Source organism: Somniosus microcephalus, chromosome 21 (assembly GCF_052327205.1).
Source record: "Somniosus microcephalus isolate GS21.2 chromosome 21, FLI_Smic_1.0, whole genome shotgun sequence".
In the NCBI taxonomy this organism is placed as follows: Eukaryota; Metazoa; Chordata; class Chondrichthyes; order Squaliformes; family Somniosidae; genus Somniosus; species Somniosus microcephalus.
Genome location: NC_141007.1, coordinates 57,244,024 through 57,261,672, shown reverse-complemented (window position 1 = coordinate 57,261,672; position 17,649 = coordinate 57,244,024). Strand labels below are relative to the sequence as shown.

Sequence of the window (17,649 nt, the reverse complement as noted above, 5' to 3'; positions counted from 1 at the left end):
AAAAGTTGAGTGCGGTGGTGACTTTGACGGCCACTGGTAGTGCTTGTCCACCTGGTCCTCTGGGCAGCAGGTCTTGCTGTAGCATTGCACAGATGTCAGTCACTACCTCTCGCGAAAGTCGGAGCCGCCTTTGGCACTGCTGCTCAGACATGCTGAGATAGGTGACCCTGCATCTGTAGACCCTGTTTGGGGGATATCTCCTGCGCCGACGGGCTTCCAGGCGCTGGCCCCTTCTGGCCTGTGCAGCTTCAGGTGGATGAGCCGCAGCCTGGCGCTCCTGCTGCTGCTGTTGTTTCTGGTTCTGCTGCTGCCGCGGCTGGTGCTCGAGCTCCTCTAATGCCCAGATGGGAAGGAAATAAATGGCTCCCATGCTTCTGGTATATGCCTGCATTGAGGAAGCGCTGAGTGAAGGTGGCGAGAGGGGTTTCCCAGGAGGCCACACTGGAGATGGGTGTGAGGCTTCAACCTTCCACAGGTGTGGTTAAGCCTTGTAAAAGTTGCCCCAGACCTGAGACCACTGAGTCCTGCCACCTGCAAATGATGGCTGATCAAATCTCCTCTTTAATGGTTGACCTGCAGTTGATAGTCGGCAATCCAATAGTGCTCCCGCCAGGTTTCACATTCGTGATTCCTACCAGGCGTGTTTTACGTGGGAAAAGGGTTAAAGTTGCAAGGGCCTGTTAAAATAGGATTATAGAGGCCATTTAGTGGTAATTAAGGGCCTTAAAGACCAGTCTCACCTGTTGGATGCGGGACGGAGTCGGGACCATCAGACACGCCAGAGTTAAAATTGCTCGGAGTCGGGAACCAGGCGAGGGGGGGGGTGGGGTCCTGCCTGCCAGTTTTTGCAATTTTAACCCCCCGCACGCCTCCAAGCCTGACTCCACGGCTCAATGAAAATCGAGCCTTAGTATCTTAAGTTATCTAAAAACTTTTTTTTCTGTTCATTATCTTTAGTGTGCTACAATATTTTGCTGCGATATTAAGAGAAGTGGAGATACTCTCAAAGACGTTGGGAACTAGGACTCACTTACAAGAGTAGCCGGAAATTCAGAGGCCAAAAGAATTTAAAATAAAAAGGTCAAAGATCCCAAAAACATACCATTACGTCCCCTCCCTCATCGCCTATGCAATAAATTCACAAGTGAAATTTGAAGGACTTTTAGTTATCATCAAGCAGCAGCCTCAGAATTCAGGTGTTTATTTTGAATATTTCTTTTAAGTTCATTTACAAAATAGTTCAAACAAATTCAAGAACATTATCAGTTAATTAAACCTTACAGATCTTTGAATTATTGTTATTTCGGATTTCCAGCATCCGCAGTATTTTGCTATCGTACTTGAATTAATTGGTTTTTTTTCGAGTGCAGTGGGCTGAAACTGCTATAGAGGTGATAACAGAAATTATTCTCAGTTTGAAGTATAAAATATGTAAATTTTCCCTAAATTTTAAATTGTATTTGTGTGTATTTTAGTTGCAAAAAGTCACTACTACAGTAATAAGGGTACTCCAGACATCTGAATAGCTTTATTCCTATAATATTAATGTTTGCCAGTTTGTGAGCTGCAAACTTTAAATAATGGCTGGCTAAGAGAGTAGGAAAATCTTCAAACCAACTGGCGCTTTTAAGATTAACAATCGCAAATCACTTGTACATTAAGCCAACCAGCATTAAGCTGTATTCTGTAGCTCAGCAAGTCTGGTAAATAAAAGATAATTTCCCAAATGAAACTTGAATAATTTTAGTTTATGTACAAGTCTTTGTTTTCTTTTAAGGATAAGAGATCTCCAGGTGAATCTATCCCCTGGAGGAGTGTGTAAGAATAAAAATATATGTTTTGTATGTGTGATGGACTCGAGACTATTAATATAAGATAAAGATAAATTTGATGTGTATGGATCTCCCCTGGGTAAGGCAACGGCGCGAAACTTAACAAAGGAAACCTGCATAACAGGATAACCCCCACAGAGACAACATCGGAACTCACCATCGAAACTCAAGAGCCACTAAAAGGTGTCAACAAACAAGTAACCTAAGCAAGAAATGGCACCAGCCACTGTAGACAGACACATGTTCAAAGGAAAGCCAATCAAGAACTGCCGGAATCTAAGACCCAATCGTGGCGTCTTAAGAATTTAAACTAGAAGACAATGGACTTTAAAAAGATATAAAAACAAGGAACCAAAGGCTCTCTCTCTCTCTCTGGACGACCACGCGGAAGAACAAGAAGCCCTCCCTCTACAGACCAGACCAAGAAGCGAGGAAAAAGGCCGCATACATTGCTTAACTCAGGGAAGTACCAGTCTGTGTAAATCTTAACCCATTACCTTACGAGTTGTAATCGAGTAGAGTCCATAAATACCAGTAGGCTATTGTTTTGATGTGCATGAGTGTGTGTGTTTAATAAACTTGCATGAGTGTATGTTTTTAATAAAATTATTCCAAATTGTTTCAAAAGAATTGGTCTTGCTGTCAATTTAATGCCAGTCAAAATAAAAAGCTTACAGCTGGTAATCTCATGGAAATGTCCCCATGGGCATTTAGAAACCTGCTTAAAGATTCTACCTCAGCACAGTTCCCGTATTGCCAGAATCAAGGGTCATTGTTTCTTTGTTGTAGATCATTTCCTATGTCTGGGAACAGGACTAGGCATTTGCTGCAGGGTGGTATGGGAGGATATTGTTGATGGTTACCATTGGCTGTGCGCACTCCTCTCTGTGTGTTAGAACTATCCTTCATTGGGTAAGTAACAGAATGCACCTTAGGACAAAATTTAATAGCCTGTCCATGACATTCTAAAGCCATACATACTGCCAAGCTAATGTCTTCATTCCATGTTCGGCAGCACAATATGGCCATCATGATTTCTTTCTGATGTTTTCCAAAACATGAAACTGAGGCACCAAAATAATTGCTGCTCTTTGTGCTGTGGTCCAAGTCCTGGAAGAAACAGCGGCTGATAACTGTTGACACAACGCAAAGGCCATTTCCACACCTCCTGCCTTCTTCAGTACTTTGTTCCACAATCATTTCTTTATTAAGCTTCGACAGAAGATCTAAAATTCTTTTAGTGTTGTTTGATCCTGTGCAATCAACCACCTGAGAAAAGAAGATAGAATTCTTAGCTTGCAAGAGTCTAGAAATGTCTGTTCCCAATATTAGTGGATGAGCATGTTTATATCACATTCCTTTGTCCACTATTTTAACGGAGGTCTTAACAAGTTTATTTGAAATAGATTAGAACCTCTACTAATGTAGCAGAGAGAACTCGTAAGGTAATATTGCAAACGAATTTCTAGGCTAACATCTCTGTAGCTCATCATAACTTTGTTTAGTGGCTAATGAAATAGTTTTTCTTTGATGATTTTTGTACCCATTAAAATGTGGGATGTTAGCACTGGAGTTTCTCATTTCAGGTACCCAGTGTCAGTTTCAAACACTCCTAGGTAGGTCTAGTAATGTCAGTTGCAAAGTAAGCTTCCTCTGCTCTGCACCGCGGATGTGCCTTCGCCCTGGCCTAGGAAGACCACGCCACCCCTCTTCACATTAATGTGACATTTCCATTTCCCACAGAGGTTGTCCAAATTTATTCTGTGCAAACATTCATCCATTCATCAGTCTGGGCTGGAATTGAACCTAGGTTAAAAGTATGATAGTAGAAACTAGTTATCCTCATTTTTAAAATCTCAATTTATCATAAAATTACTAAACACCAAATTATCTGTTTGTAACAGAAAATGCTGGAAATACATAGCAGGTTCTTCATCAAAAACAGTAACATGCATTTAAATAGCGCTTTTACCATTAAAGAAAATTCCAATGCACTTCACAAGTGAAGTAGAGGAATGGTGCTGAGCCATGACGGGGGAGATTGGGCGGGGGGGGGGGGGGTGGTGGGGGTGACTGAAAGGTTGGTCAAAATGCTGGGTTTTAAGAAGGTTTTTAAAGATGGAGAGAGAAATAGAGAGGCAGAGAGGTTTAGGAAGGGTGTTGCAGATAGTAGAGGTGAGGCAGCTGATGGCTTGGCCACCATTGGTGGGGTGAATGGAGAGGAGATGCGCAGAAGACCAGAGTCAATGAACCAAATGTTGTGGGAGGCGATATAAGGCTGTAAGGGGCTGTAGTGATAGAGTGGGACAAGACTCTGGTGGAAATTGAAGCCAAGGACAAGGATCTTACATTTAATGTGTTGGGGGAATAGGGAGTCAACAATAAGGATGGGAGTGATGGGTAGAATGGAACTTAGTGTTGGAAAGAAGATGCACAACTGTCCAAAGATGTGCGAGTTAGGTTGATTGGCTATGATAAATTGACCCTTAGTGTTAGGGGGATTAAATACGTGGGGTTACGGGGATAGGGTGGGATATGTGTTGGTGTAGGGGTTACGGGGATCGGGTGGGATATGTGTCGGTGCAGGCTCGATGGGCCGAAATGGCCTCTATCTGCACTGTGGGGTTTCTGTGATTCTGTGAACTGAGTTTTGGACAAGTTGGACTTTATGAAGAGTAAAGGATGGGAAGCATTGAAATAATTGAGTGCAGAGGTGGCTTAAACTGTGAATGGAGAGGAGATGTGCAAAAGGCCAGTGTCAGAGGACCAAATGTTGTGGGAGGCGATATAAGGCTGTAAGAGGCTGTAAAGATAGAGTGGGACAAGACTCAGGTGGGAATTGAAGCCAAGGACGAGGATCTTAAATTTAACGTGTTGGGGGAATAGGGAGTCAGCATAGGTCACTGAGGATGGGAGTGATGGGTGAATGGAACTTAGTGTAGGAAAAGAGATGGGCAACTAAGTTTTGGCTAAGTTGGACTTAATGAAGAGTAAAGGATGGGAAGCATTGAAATAATTGAGTTTAGAGGTGACAACTATGTGGATAAGAGTTTTAGCAGCAGAGGGGCAGAGGGAGGCAGTGTTGCAGAGTTGGAAATAAGCAGTCTTGGAGATGTAAGGTCTAAAGCTCAGCTCTGTATGGAACAAAATGCCAAAGTTTTCCACAGCCTGAATAAGTAGCAGGGATGGGGATGGAGTCAATGACAAGGGAGCAGAACTTATGGCAGCGGCCAAAAGTGATGACTGTGGTCTGTGAGGTAGGATAGAGTAGGCCATGGAGCTATTCGTGACCACAGTCTATGTCGGTCTATGAGCAGCGAGGGTAGGTAGTTTAAAGAAAGCTCGCAGAGCGGACAATACCAGCTTTTCCGACCCCAGTATAGAATCTCTGATGGAATCTGCCAAATGGTGTTCCGTGTAGCCAGCTGAGAACTAATGACTCATTAATCTAAGGTGGGCAGAGTGAAGTGGCAGACAACGTGATGTTAACGTGCGACCTTCTGGTTGAGAGGTAAATGCATTTATACTACAAGGTCACTCTTATTATTTTGAATTTATTTGCATTAGATTAAGGCAGGATGTGGGAGATCCTCTGACTTTGTTGATGAGTAGGGCAAGTGACATATTCGCAAGATATTTGCTATCATTTAGATATACTTAGAAACCAGAATTTTTCCTGCCTCCCAAAATCTTTTGTGCAAAAGAATAGTACTTGGGCAGCAAATTGTACTATGACAACATCTCGCAATTATATGGAGCCTTTAACATGCAAAAACATCCCATGGTACTTCACAGAAATATGAGAAAAATGGATGCCAAGCTAGAAGGAGGCATACTGGTTAGCACTGTTGCCTCACAGCGCCAGGGACCCGGGTTCGAATCCGGCCTCGGGCGACTGTCTGTGTGGAGTTTGCACATTCTCCCCGTGTTTGCGTGGGTTTCCTCCGGGTGCTCCGGTTTCCTCCCACGGTCCAAAGATGTGCGGGTTAGGTTGATTGGCTATGATAAATTGACCCTTAGTGTTAGGGGGATTAAATACGTGGGGTTACGGGGATAGGGTGGGATATGTGTTGGTGCAGGCTCGATGGGCCGAAATGGCCTCTATCTGCGTTGTGGGGTTTCTGTGAATTTGGAGGCATAACCAAAAACCTGGTCAAAGACATGGGCCGGAATTTTAATCTGGAGGTGGGTTGGGAGCGGGTGGGGGGGAGTTAGAAAGCAGTTGGGAAACCTGGGAGAACAGGTTTCCCGCAGACCCTGCGATTTTAACGGCAGAGCTTGATTAACATTTTGAAACTGTGTCCTGCCCACAGCCAGCCGGGGTGGGGGGCGCGCGGCGGCGGGTGTTCGGGATTCGGGAGCTGGAGGAGCATTGAGTGGGTGTCTGGCCGTGACTCCGGAGCCAGAGAAGCATGGGGGGGAAGAGCTGAGGGGGTGGTTGGGACTCGTGAGCTGGAGAAGCATCGGGGCTGGTGAGAGTAGTCCGGGAAAGTTATCAGGGGCCGGAGGGGGGGTCGGAGGCCCCGGGGGCGAGGGACATCGGATGCCTCATGGGGGGGGGGGGGGAATCATTGACCTGGGGGGGTTAAATCGGAGTATTGTGGGGGTGTCCGACCGCAAGGGGCTGGTGAGGCAGGGACGCTGGAACCAGCAGGTAAGTGTAAAGGCACTTACCTCCTGGATCCAGCAGTCCTCGCCATACTTTAGCTGGCGGGTTCCCCGAGGCCGAAGAAACGACCAGCCAGAGTTAAATTTGTAATGGTGGCTCACCATGAGGCACGCCAGCCTCATTATAATTTTTAAAGGGGCGACCCGCCTCCTGGGAGTGGGTTGGCTGCCCGCCCCCGTTCAAACCAGAAGTGGGCAGGTTGGGGTCGGGATTTAGTTTTTTTTTTAACAGTTTAACCTCCCACCCGACCTCAACCTACCCGTTTTTTGGGGATAAAATTTCCTCCATAGGTTTCAAGTCGAGTCTTAAAAGAGCAGAGGTGTGTGGAGGGCTTTAGGGAAGGAATTGCAGACAGCGGGGGCCTAGGTGAATGAAAGCACAGCCACCAATTGTGGGGCAAATGGAGGAAAGGGTTGAACAAGAGGCCAGAGTCACAGAAACAGTGTTTGGGGGAATGTGAGGAGATTATAGAGATAGGGAGGAGCAAGGCCATGGAGGGATTTAACCACAAAGGGCTGTATTTTCACGGGGAAAGTGGGTTGGGGGCGGGAAAACCGGGAGAATGGGTTTCCCACAGGCCCTGCCAACTTTACCGGCAGGGCCTGATTTGCATCTGAAACTTCTGTTTCCTACCCGCAGCCAGCCAGATGGAGAAGGCCTGTGGCACTAGGCCGCACAGAGCTGGGAGGGAGGGAGGGAGGGATCAGGTGGGGGCCAGTGCCGGCCTCTGGAGTAAAGGGAGGGGGGCCAATGCAGAGCGTGGACTCCGGAGGATCAGGTTGGGGGGGGGGGGGGGGAACAGGGGCAATGCCGATTGCGGCCTCTGGAGGATCGTTGGAGGGAAGAGCAGATCAGGGACGGCCACTAGAGAATCGGGGCCAGCCTCAAGATCATCGGTCGGGGGGAGGGAGGGAAGAGCAGATCGGGGCCAGCCTCAAGATTATCGGTGGGGGTGGGGTCCGGGAAGGCGATCGGAGACCTGGTGAGGTGTTTTCTGATGCAGGGGGTGGGCTAGACAGGGACCCTGGATCCAGGAGGTAGGTGTAGAGGCACTTACCTCCTGGATGCAGCAGTCCTCGCCTTGCTCTAACTGCTGGGTTTTATGAAGTGTGTAAAACCCGACCAGATAGAGGTAAATACAAAATGGTGGTTAAAGTGACTTCCAGCCTCATTATAATATTTAAATTGACTTCCTGCCTGCTGGCAGCGGGTTGTCTGCCCGCTCCCATCCCGCCGCCGCTAAAACATGAAGTGGGCAGTGACATAAATCAACTGAGCGGCCTGCGGGCGGCGCTGTCCAGGGAGAGTATAAATACTCGGGCACGGGCCCAGCTTGCGCAGGACATTCTTAACAGGAACTAGTGAAGGACACAACTAGACTGCCATGTTGTAAAACAATTGATTAAAGCTTTGTTTAATGCTTAGACCAAGTGCCTAGTAGTTTTCTTATGTCAATTTAATCAACTGAAATTTGCTCCACGCTCTAAGTGATTTTGGGAACAGACGGCTACGACTCTAACGTGTAGAAGGGAACCAGACGTAGTAATCAATCCATCATGGAGAAACTACTCAGATCCGCCCGTCTTGACCTGGACCCGAATTCACCTACAACTGCTAAGGTATGGAAACACTGGGATCGTACTTTCAGCAACTTCCTCGGGGCTTGTGGTGAGAATGTTCCTGATGACTTACAAATGCTTGCCAATTATGTATCTCCTCATGTGTTTGATTATATTGAAGACTGTGTAGACTATGACTCCGCTATCCAAATACTGCAGCAACTATATGTTAAGGCCCCAAACGAAATTTTTGCTCAGCACTTACTGGCCACAACTTGACAACAACCCGGGGTATCACTTGACTAATTCCTTCAAAAGCTTCGCAGGCTCAGCAAAGATTGTAATCTCAAAACTGTCTCAGCTGAGCAGTACCAGGAGGAATTAATTTGTGATTCTTTTATTAATGGAATTGCGTCTCCCTTCATTCACCAGCGTCTGTTGGAGAATAAAACCCTTGAGTTACAAGCTGCCTATGACCAGGCATATTCTCTGGACTTAGCAAAAAAAAATGCAGATGCCTATCTTTTACCACGTGCACGGACTGCTGCTATCACTTTTAGTGACTCCTCCGATAAGCCTCAGGCGGAAGTCCTCACTGATGATGACTCTATCCTAGCTGATGACGACCCTACCCTAGCGGCATCTTGGCAATCTAAAAAGAAGTGTTTCTTCTGTGGAGGTGCATTTCACTATAGGAAATTTTGTCCTGCTCGTAATGCAACCTGCAATCATTGTCATAAGGTCACTTTTCTAAAGTATGTCAGTCAAGAGCCTCTCCTAGGGTTACAGCTGCTATCTATAAAACTGCTCCTCCCCCAAGAACCACTACTAATGTTACAGCTGTCAAGTATATAACTGCCCCTCCTCCCATCACAGCTGTTTTCCCCCAAAGCCTGTCCCATGCAGCCACGAAGGTTTCGGTAAATGGACACATTTTGAGTGCATTAATTGACCCTCAGTGAGGAGGCTGTCAGTAAGTTAAAACTGCGTATTTAACCCTTGGACAGGGAAATTGCAATGGCTCTGATGACACTGACCACCAACTCTTCTGGCTTTTGTCTTGTCGACCTTATTCTCAATGGCCGCACTTATTTTTCCACCTGGCTTGGGGTGCTCAAAAACCTATGCAGTGATGTGCTCCTGGGACAGGATTTCCAGAAGCAACACAAAAGACTCACTTTCGAGTTTGGAGGATCAAAGCCAGAGCTTACTATTTCCAAAGTACCGTTTTGAGCGCTTTCGGCAGCTTCGCTCGACAAGCCCTCCTTGTTTGTCAATCTTTCCCCCCGATGTAAGCCCATAGTTACTAAATCACAACGTTTCAGTCAAGATGACCTATCCTTTATCGAGGCAGAAATCCCTCGCCTCCTAGCGGACGGAATCATTGAGCCATGTTCATCTTCCTGGCGGGCTCAAGTCATCTTTGCATCGATTACTCGCAAACTATTAACCAGTACACCGACCTGGATGCCTACCCACTACCACGCATCGATGACATGGTTAATAACCTTGCCAACTACAGGGTATTTTCAACTTTTGATTTAAAGAGCGCATACCATCAAGTACCATTAAAGGACTCTGACAAGAAGTATACGGCCTTTGAGGCCAACAGTCGGCTTTACCAGTTTTGTCACCTTCCGTTTGGGGTCACCGATGGGGTGGCGTCTTTCAACGGGCAATGGACAGCCTAGTCAAACAGGAGAACATAACGGACACTTTTCCATATCTGGATAATATCACCATTGCTGGTCATGACCAGGAGCACGATGCCAACCTCCAGAAATTTGACGTTCTCAGTCGTCGCAACTTAACCTTAAATGAGTCCCAATCCGTGAAATCAGTACCATCAGTCAACATCCTTGGCTACTGGGTGGGCAATGGTGTCATCAAACCGGATCCGGAACGACTTTGTCCGCTTCAGGAGCTCCCTCCTCCTACGAATCTCGGCTTTCTTCGTCGGGCCCTCGGCATGTTCGCCTATTATGCGAAGTGGATACCCCAATTTTCCAACAAGATCCAGCCCCTGCTTCACGCGAAGTCGTTTCCGTTGGAGGCAGCGGCTATTTCAGCTTTTGACCTCCTCAAGCAACAACTGGAAAAAGCCACGCTTCATTCCATTGATGAAAATCTGTCTTTCGTGGTCGAGTGCGATGCATCAGAGGTGGCGATCTCAGCTACCTTGAATCAAGGTGGTCGACCCGTTGCATTTCTGTCCAGGATTTTGCAGTGTAGCAACCTCCATTATCCTCCTGTCGAGATGGAAGCTACGGCTATCATCGAAGCAGTACGTAAATGGAGTCATTTTCTCGCTCGTCGCCATTTCACACTTATAACCAATCAGCGCTCCGTGGCCTTTATGCTGGATAACCGGAAACGCACTAAGGTGAAGAATAACAAGATACAGCTCTGGAGAATGGAATTGGCCTCTTTTGGCTACACCATACATTATCGACCCGTCAAAGATAATGTGGCCCCGGATACCCTCACGCGGGCATTCTGCTCTTCCATGTCAACTTTGACTCTTGCGGATCTTCATACTGTGGTAAACCACGTTCACTATTGTATCACTGTTAGTAGTTAGCACTGTTCACCACTGTTCGTTATAACTGTATCACTGACCACTATTGTATCACGGTACGAGGTCGCCTCTTGCCACACTGCTATACCTGGGATGACCACTGCCGACTCCGCCTTGGCTCCACCCACCAGGCCAGGTATAAAGGTGAGCGACTGGCTGGTATTCCTCCTGCTTGGATCGGATCACCCACGAGAGTGGGCTCTGTTATTTAGTCAATAAAAACCTTTAGTCACCTTCGTAACTCTTCGCCTTTTATTGGAGGAATTGATAGGTATATCAATTTTATTGACTAAATTTAATGATGTCCAACAACGAGTCACAACCGGCGGAGGAGCCACCAGCGCAGCTCCCAGGAGCACAGCCACACCAGCCAGCTTGGCTGCGAGCCCTCAGACCGCCGTACCTGGACCTGAACCCACGAGCAGCAAACTCAGCCGCAGACTTTAAACACTGGCTGGTCTGCTTCGAATCATACCTGAGAGAATCCAGCGTCCCTCAGGCATCCAAACTAAGTGTCCTGCAGGCACAACTGAGCCCGAGAGTATACACTCTCATCGAGGACATGACTACCTACGAGACCGCCATCAACCTGCTGAAACAGAAGTACCGGACCCCGGTAAACTACATGTACGCTAGGCACCTCCTAAGATCACGGCCGCAACAGCCAGGAGAATCAGTAGCCGAATTCTCACAGGCGCTATATGCACTCGCCAGGAACTGTGAGTTTAAATCGGTGTCGGCAGCCGAAAATACTGAAGATAATATCCGCGACGCATTCCTGAAAGGCCTACGGTCCGAGTACTCACGGCAAAGACTGCTGGAAGCTAAAGACCTCAGCATGGAAAAAGCTGAAGCCCTCGCTATCTCCCTGGAAGTGGCCCACCAAGATCAGGAAGCATTCACCAGGTACTGCTCGCGACCCTGGGACTCGGGCCCGACCCCTACCACAGCACCCTTCCCAGCGCCGCCCCCGGGACCTAGCTCTGCGTCGGCGTCCCGGACCCGACCGGCCCCGCCACCCCCGGCACCGGCCCCGACATCGGGCATCCGCGATCGGGCCGCCGGCTGTTTTTTTTGTGGCCAGGAGAAGCACCCGAGGTCGCGCTGCCCAGCCAAGAACTCCATATGTAAAACCTGCCTGAAGAAAGGCCACTTCTCCAAGGCCTGCAGGAGCGGATCCTCAGAGGCCAGCAGTGCCGCATGCGAACTATGGGGGCGGCCATCTTCGTTTAGGGCAACTGAGGCCAGCATCCCCACACATGAGTCATGGGGGCGGCCATCTTTGTTTAGGGCAACTGAGGCCAGCATCCCCACACATGAGTCATGGGGGCGGCCATCTTTGATTAAGGCAACCGACCCCAATAGTGCCTCATGGGGCCCTACCTCGTGGGAGACGCCATTTTACTCACCACGCCCGACCGCCTCGCCCGCAGATGACAACGACTCGCTCGGCTACACACTAGCTTCCGTCACCCTGGACCAAGCCCGCCCGCACCATCTGTCCAAGTCAATGATGGACATCAAAGTGAACGGCCACGCCACGACCTGCCTGTTCGACAGCGGAAGCACGGAGAGCTTCATCCACCCAGACACGGTGAGCCACTACTCCCTCTCTGTCCTACCAACGCGCAGCCGAATCTCGATGGCATCGAGGTCCCACGCCACGGACATCAGCGGCTACTGTGTCGTGACCCTGTCGGTTAAGGGCACGGAGTATAAAAACTTTAAACTCCTCGTCCTCCCCCATCTCTGCGCTGCCGTCCTACTAGGGCTGGACTTCCAATCCCACCTCCAAAGCGTAACCCTAGCATACGGTGGACCCCTCCCCCCACTCACAGTCAACAACCAGCAAACGTTAAACCGCCCACCGCGTAACACCTGCAGCCTCTCCACCCTCAAGGTCCCGCCACCCTCTCTGTTTGCTAACCTTACCCCTGACTGCAAACCCGTCGCTACCAAAAGCAGGCGGTATAGCGCCGGGGACAGAGCCTTCATTAGCTCTGAGGTGCGGCGCCTCCTGAAAGAGGGCATTATCGAGGGGAGCAGCAGCCCCTGGCGTGCCCAGGTCGTAGTCGTAAAGACCGGCGATAAAAACCGCCTGGTCATCGACTACAGCCAGACCATAAACAGATATACCCAGCTGGACGCATACCCCCTCCCCCGCATATCTGACATGGTCAATCAGATTGCACAGTATAAAGTATTCTCGACCATCGACCTGAAGTCGGCCTACCACCAACTCCCTATCCACCCTGAGGACCGCCAGTATACCGCCTTCGAGGCGAATGGGCGCCTATACCACTTCCTTAGGGTCCCCTTCGGTGTCACTAATGGGGTCTCGGTCTTCCAAAGGGAGATGGACCAGATGGTTGACCAGAACGAACTGCAGGCTACATTCCCCTACCTAGATAACGTCACTATCTGCGGCCGCGACCGGCAGGAACATGACGCGAATCTGGAGAAATTCCTCCGTACGGCCCAACGGCTGAACCTCACCTACAATAAGGAGAAATGCGTGTTTAACACCACGCGCCTTGCCATCCTCGGCTGCGTAGTGGAGAACGGAATCATCGGCCCCGACCCAGAAAGAATGCGCCCCCTCATGGAGCTACCCCTCCCCCACTGCCCTAAAGCACTTAGGAGAACCCTGGGGCTTTTCGCCTACTATGCCCAATGGGTACCCAATTACGCGGACAAAGCCAGACCCCTCCTGAAAGCCACTTCCTTCCCCCTCACGGAGGAGGCGTGCGCGGCCTTCTCCCTCATTAAGGGAGACATAGCCAAGGCCACGATGCACGCAGTGGACGAGTCCATCCCCTTTCAGGTGGAGAGCGACGCATCCGACTTCGCCTTAGCCGCCACCCTAAACCAGGAGGGGAGGCCAGTGGCCTTCTTCTCAAGGACCCTACAGGGCCCCGAGATCCGACATTCGTCGGTCGAGAAAGAGGCCCAGGCGATCGTGGAGGCAGTACGGCGCTGGAGGCACTACCTGGCAGGCAAACGATTTACCCTCCTCACCGACCAGCGTTCGGTGGCTTTCATGTTTAATAACAAGCTGAAGGGCAAAATCAAGAATGACAAGATTTTGAGATGGAGAATCGAGCTCTCCACCTACGATTATGAGATCTTGTACCGGCCAGGCAAGCTGAACGAATCCCCTGATGCCCTTTCACGAATGACATGCGCCAGCGCGCATATCGATAGGCTTCAGACCCTCCACGACCAGCTCTGCCACCCCAGAGTCACCAGACTCTACCATTTCATTAAGGCCCGCAACCTGACCTACTCCATCGAGGAGGTCAGGACCATGACCAGGAACTGCCAGACCTGTGCGGAGTGCAAACCGCACTTCTATAGGCCGGACCGAGCAAGCCTGATCAAGGCCACCCGCCCCTTCGAGCGCCTGAGCATCGACTTTAAGGGGCCCCTCCCGTCCTCTGACCGTAATGTGTACTTCCTCAACATCGTTGATGAGTACTCCCGTTTCCCCTTTGCCTTCCCCTGCCCCGACATGACCAGTAGCACGGTCATTAAGTGCCTGAATGCCCTCTTCGCCTTGTTCGGGTTCCCGAACTATATACACAGCGACCGGGGCTCCTCCTTCATGAGCGAGGAACTCCGGCAATTCCTCCTAGAGAGAGGTATTGCAGCAAGCAGGACCACCAGCTACAACCCCAGAGGTAACGGTCAGGTGGAAAGAGAGAACGCGACGGTATGGAAGGCCGTCCTCTTAGCCTTAAAGTCTAAGGGCCTCCCAACCTCCCGCTGGCAAGAAGTCCTCCCGACAGCGCTGCACTCCATCCGGTCATTACTTTGCACGGCCACTAACACCACCCCCCATGAACGAATGTTCGTTTTCCCCAGGAAGTCGACTACGGGAACCACTCTACCAACCTGGCTGACCGCCCCGGGGCCGGTCTGGCTGCGGAAACACGTGAGGACCCATAAAACGGACCCCCTGGTCGAGAGGGTGAACCTCCTGCACGCCAACCCCCAGTACGCCTACGTGGCGTACCCAGACGGGCGGGAGGACACTGTCTCCCTACGAGACCTCGCACCCTCAGCCGATCCGGAAACACCGCCACCACCCCCCCCAACCTCAGTCCAGGTAGACGGCATGCCGGAACCCCACGAGCCCTCGCCGACCACGCAAACACCAGCATCAACACCGGATAAGGCACCAGCACCGGATAAGGCAACACCACCGCTGCGGCGATCGGAGAGGCTTACGAAGCCTCCGGACAGACTGACCTACCAGAATTGGTAGTACACTTCACCCCGCCGGACTTAATTCTAAACAAGGGGTGAATGTGGTAAACCACGTTCACTATTGTATCACTGTTAGTAGTTAGCACTGTTCACCACTGTTCGTTATAACTGTATCACTGACCACTATTGTATCACGGTACGAGGTCGCCTCTTGCCACACTGCTATACCTGGGATGACCACTGCCGACTCCGCCTTGGCTCCACCCACCAGGCCAGGTATAAAGGTGAGCGACTGGCTGGTATTCCTCCTGCTTGGATCGGATCACCCACGAGAGTGGGCTCTGTTATTTAGTCAATAAAAACCTTTAGTCACCTTCGTAACTCTTCGCCTTTTATTGGAGGAATTGATAGGTATATCACATACTGACTTATGCCATCCTGGCGTTACCCGTATGTTACACTATGTGCGATCTAAAAAGCTCCCATTTTCTATGGAAGACGCCCCGATCCCTCCGATCTCGCCCCCCCCGCCCCGATCCCTCCGATCTCCCTCCCCGCCCCGAGGCCTCCGACCTTCCCCAACCCAAACCCCCCCCTCCCGCCCCATGTTGCCTCCGCTCTCCCCTGCTAGGCGGGAAACAGAGAAAAAAATATTAATCAGGCCTCGCCATTAAATTTGGCAGGGCCGGAGGGAATCCTGTTCTCCCAGGTTTCCCGGCCACAATCCAGCCACCCTCGCTCCCTACCTGCCTCCAAGTTAAAGTCCTGCCCATAGTGTCTAATCACGTGTCCCATCCATGAGAAATTATGTAGTTCTAGTTTTTACATCATTGTCATGGTTGACAGTGCAAAGACTTTATGCCATTGTTTTGATGGTACTGCATGTGGTCTAAGCAGGTCATCATGTATTCCAGACAGCCCATTTATCCTATGACATGCATACTGTATTCAGAAGCACTGTGATACAGTTTAGATTTAACCACTGGGTATTGTCTTCTCTTTTTCATAGTTTTACTTTTTTATGACAAAGGTTTAATTTCTGCTAATTACAGTGATAAATGCTACTAGTTCATTAATTTAAAGTACCAGTACATAGATATATACATGTTAAGCAGCACCTTCATTTGTAGAAGGGTAAATTCCGTTGAAATAGCTGATTTTCTCATGGTACATGCAGCAGTTTTGCTGCTTATAGTAATTATTTGTACCCTCTGTGATCCTTTGTACAGGGTCTGTGAATATACAATGATTTCCGGTTACACACTAGTCTTCTCTTAGAAACAAATGCAATTACTAAATAAAATGACTAACTTCATGATTGATCTCATTTTCGTGCCCACGTGTGCTGGTACTAGTGTTTACTGACACAAATTATATATTTGCCATACCTTCCTCTTAGCAACGGTGCAATGACAGCGGTTTTTGGAATCCTTAACATTTATACTGAACTGACCTGATTCCCCTTTCATTAGGACAGTGTTTCACATATTAAAAGACAGTCACACAACATATGCCAACCACTAGCTCACTCAAACAGCTGGCAAAACTCATGGGCTTTTCACTCATGACTGTTATGTTGCTTTTTCATAAAATTAACATTGGTGCTACACAATTAATCAACTTTATTGTCATTGTTAGTGCACAAGTGCAGTACAACGAAATGTAGGCTTGCGGCTCCCGAGAGTGTACATTTAGATTAAGACATTTAAACATTCAACATTCATTTGGCTTGTAACAAAGTATAATATTTCATCTCTTTTAGGTCTCGCACTGCCGGTCACGGTTCATACACATTAATGCTGCCATAATTCAGGAGAGTATTTTCAATTTTGTAAAGAAAAATGAGGAAATAATAAGATATTAGAGATGCCATCAGTGATGTGATGGTTGAGTGTATTGGAAAACGAATAGACTGTGCCACAGAATGGTGGAATGTAGATTCATGTCTGGAATTCCCACAGTGCTGAATTCCTGATTTCAGCCGTGTTGCTGTTGGGGGTGGTGTTAGTCAATGGGAAAGTCAGTCATGGGCTGTTATCATTCACGTCCCAGTGGCTGGTATTAGAGCGACATTGATGGAGGCCTGGGAACTGGTTGCTTGCCATTTTGTTGGCTGTAGATAGTGTGTGGCATTGGAAGATCGGTTTTGGGTTGGGAGGAAAATATCTTTAAAAAGAACACAGGTTCAAACTGCCAATATATAAAAACAGTAACAAACAAATCATGCAGTACCTCTCGATTTAAATATTTTTGGGGGCAGGCACTGTTTGTGCACTTCTTTTGGTGATGCCACTCTGGGCAGACATCTTCTGATAACTTACAGCTCTCTCTGTGTAGAAACCTACATTGCTCCTGTCAAATCAAATTTATGATGTTTAAGATTAAATGCTGAGACATCGAGGATATCACATTACTCCCAGCCAAAATATCCACTTCATATGTACTGTTTAACCGGAAGTAGTATAAAGCAGATTTAATTAAAACATTTTCAATAACAAATTTATTTTTCAGCTTTCAAAATGAGCAGGGACTTTTTGTCATATAGATGATTGTACACATCTAAAATTGAATATTAAAACACAGAATTGGAGAATTGTATAGAACAGTAAGCAACATGTAATTTACTGAGCACATAGATGATTTAAATTCAGGGAAGTACATGGTTAAGTAATTCCAATCACTGAGCTATCAAGTACATACTAGAAGAATATAAGAAAACCCAGGGATAAGAAAATCCCATTTAACCTCTGTCCCTCAGTAAATTAATTCCCTTTGCATTTTGAATGAGCCCATTAGGGTTGT

General features: G+C 48.4%; 1 pseudogene across 1 annotated transcript; it reads right to left on the bottom strand.

The window, feature by feature from the left end:
* Positions 1-1,165: 1,165 nt before the first annotated feature.
* On the bottom strand, positions 1,166-17,202 carry LOC147102843 (uncharacterized; annotated as a pseudogene). Its single transcript, XR_015073128.1, has 2 exons — positions 17,080-17,202; positions 1,166-3,101 (listed from the first exon to the last, which is right to left on the bottom strand). The product of XR_015073128.1 is annotated as an uncharacterized LOC147102843 (transcript).
* Between the last annotated feature and the right edge of the window lie 447 nt (positions 17,203-17,649).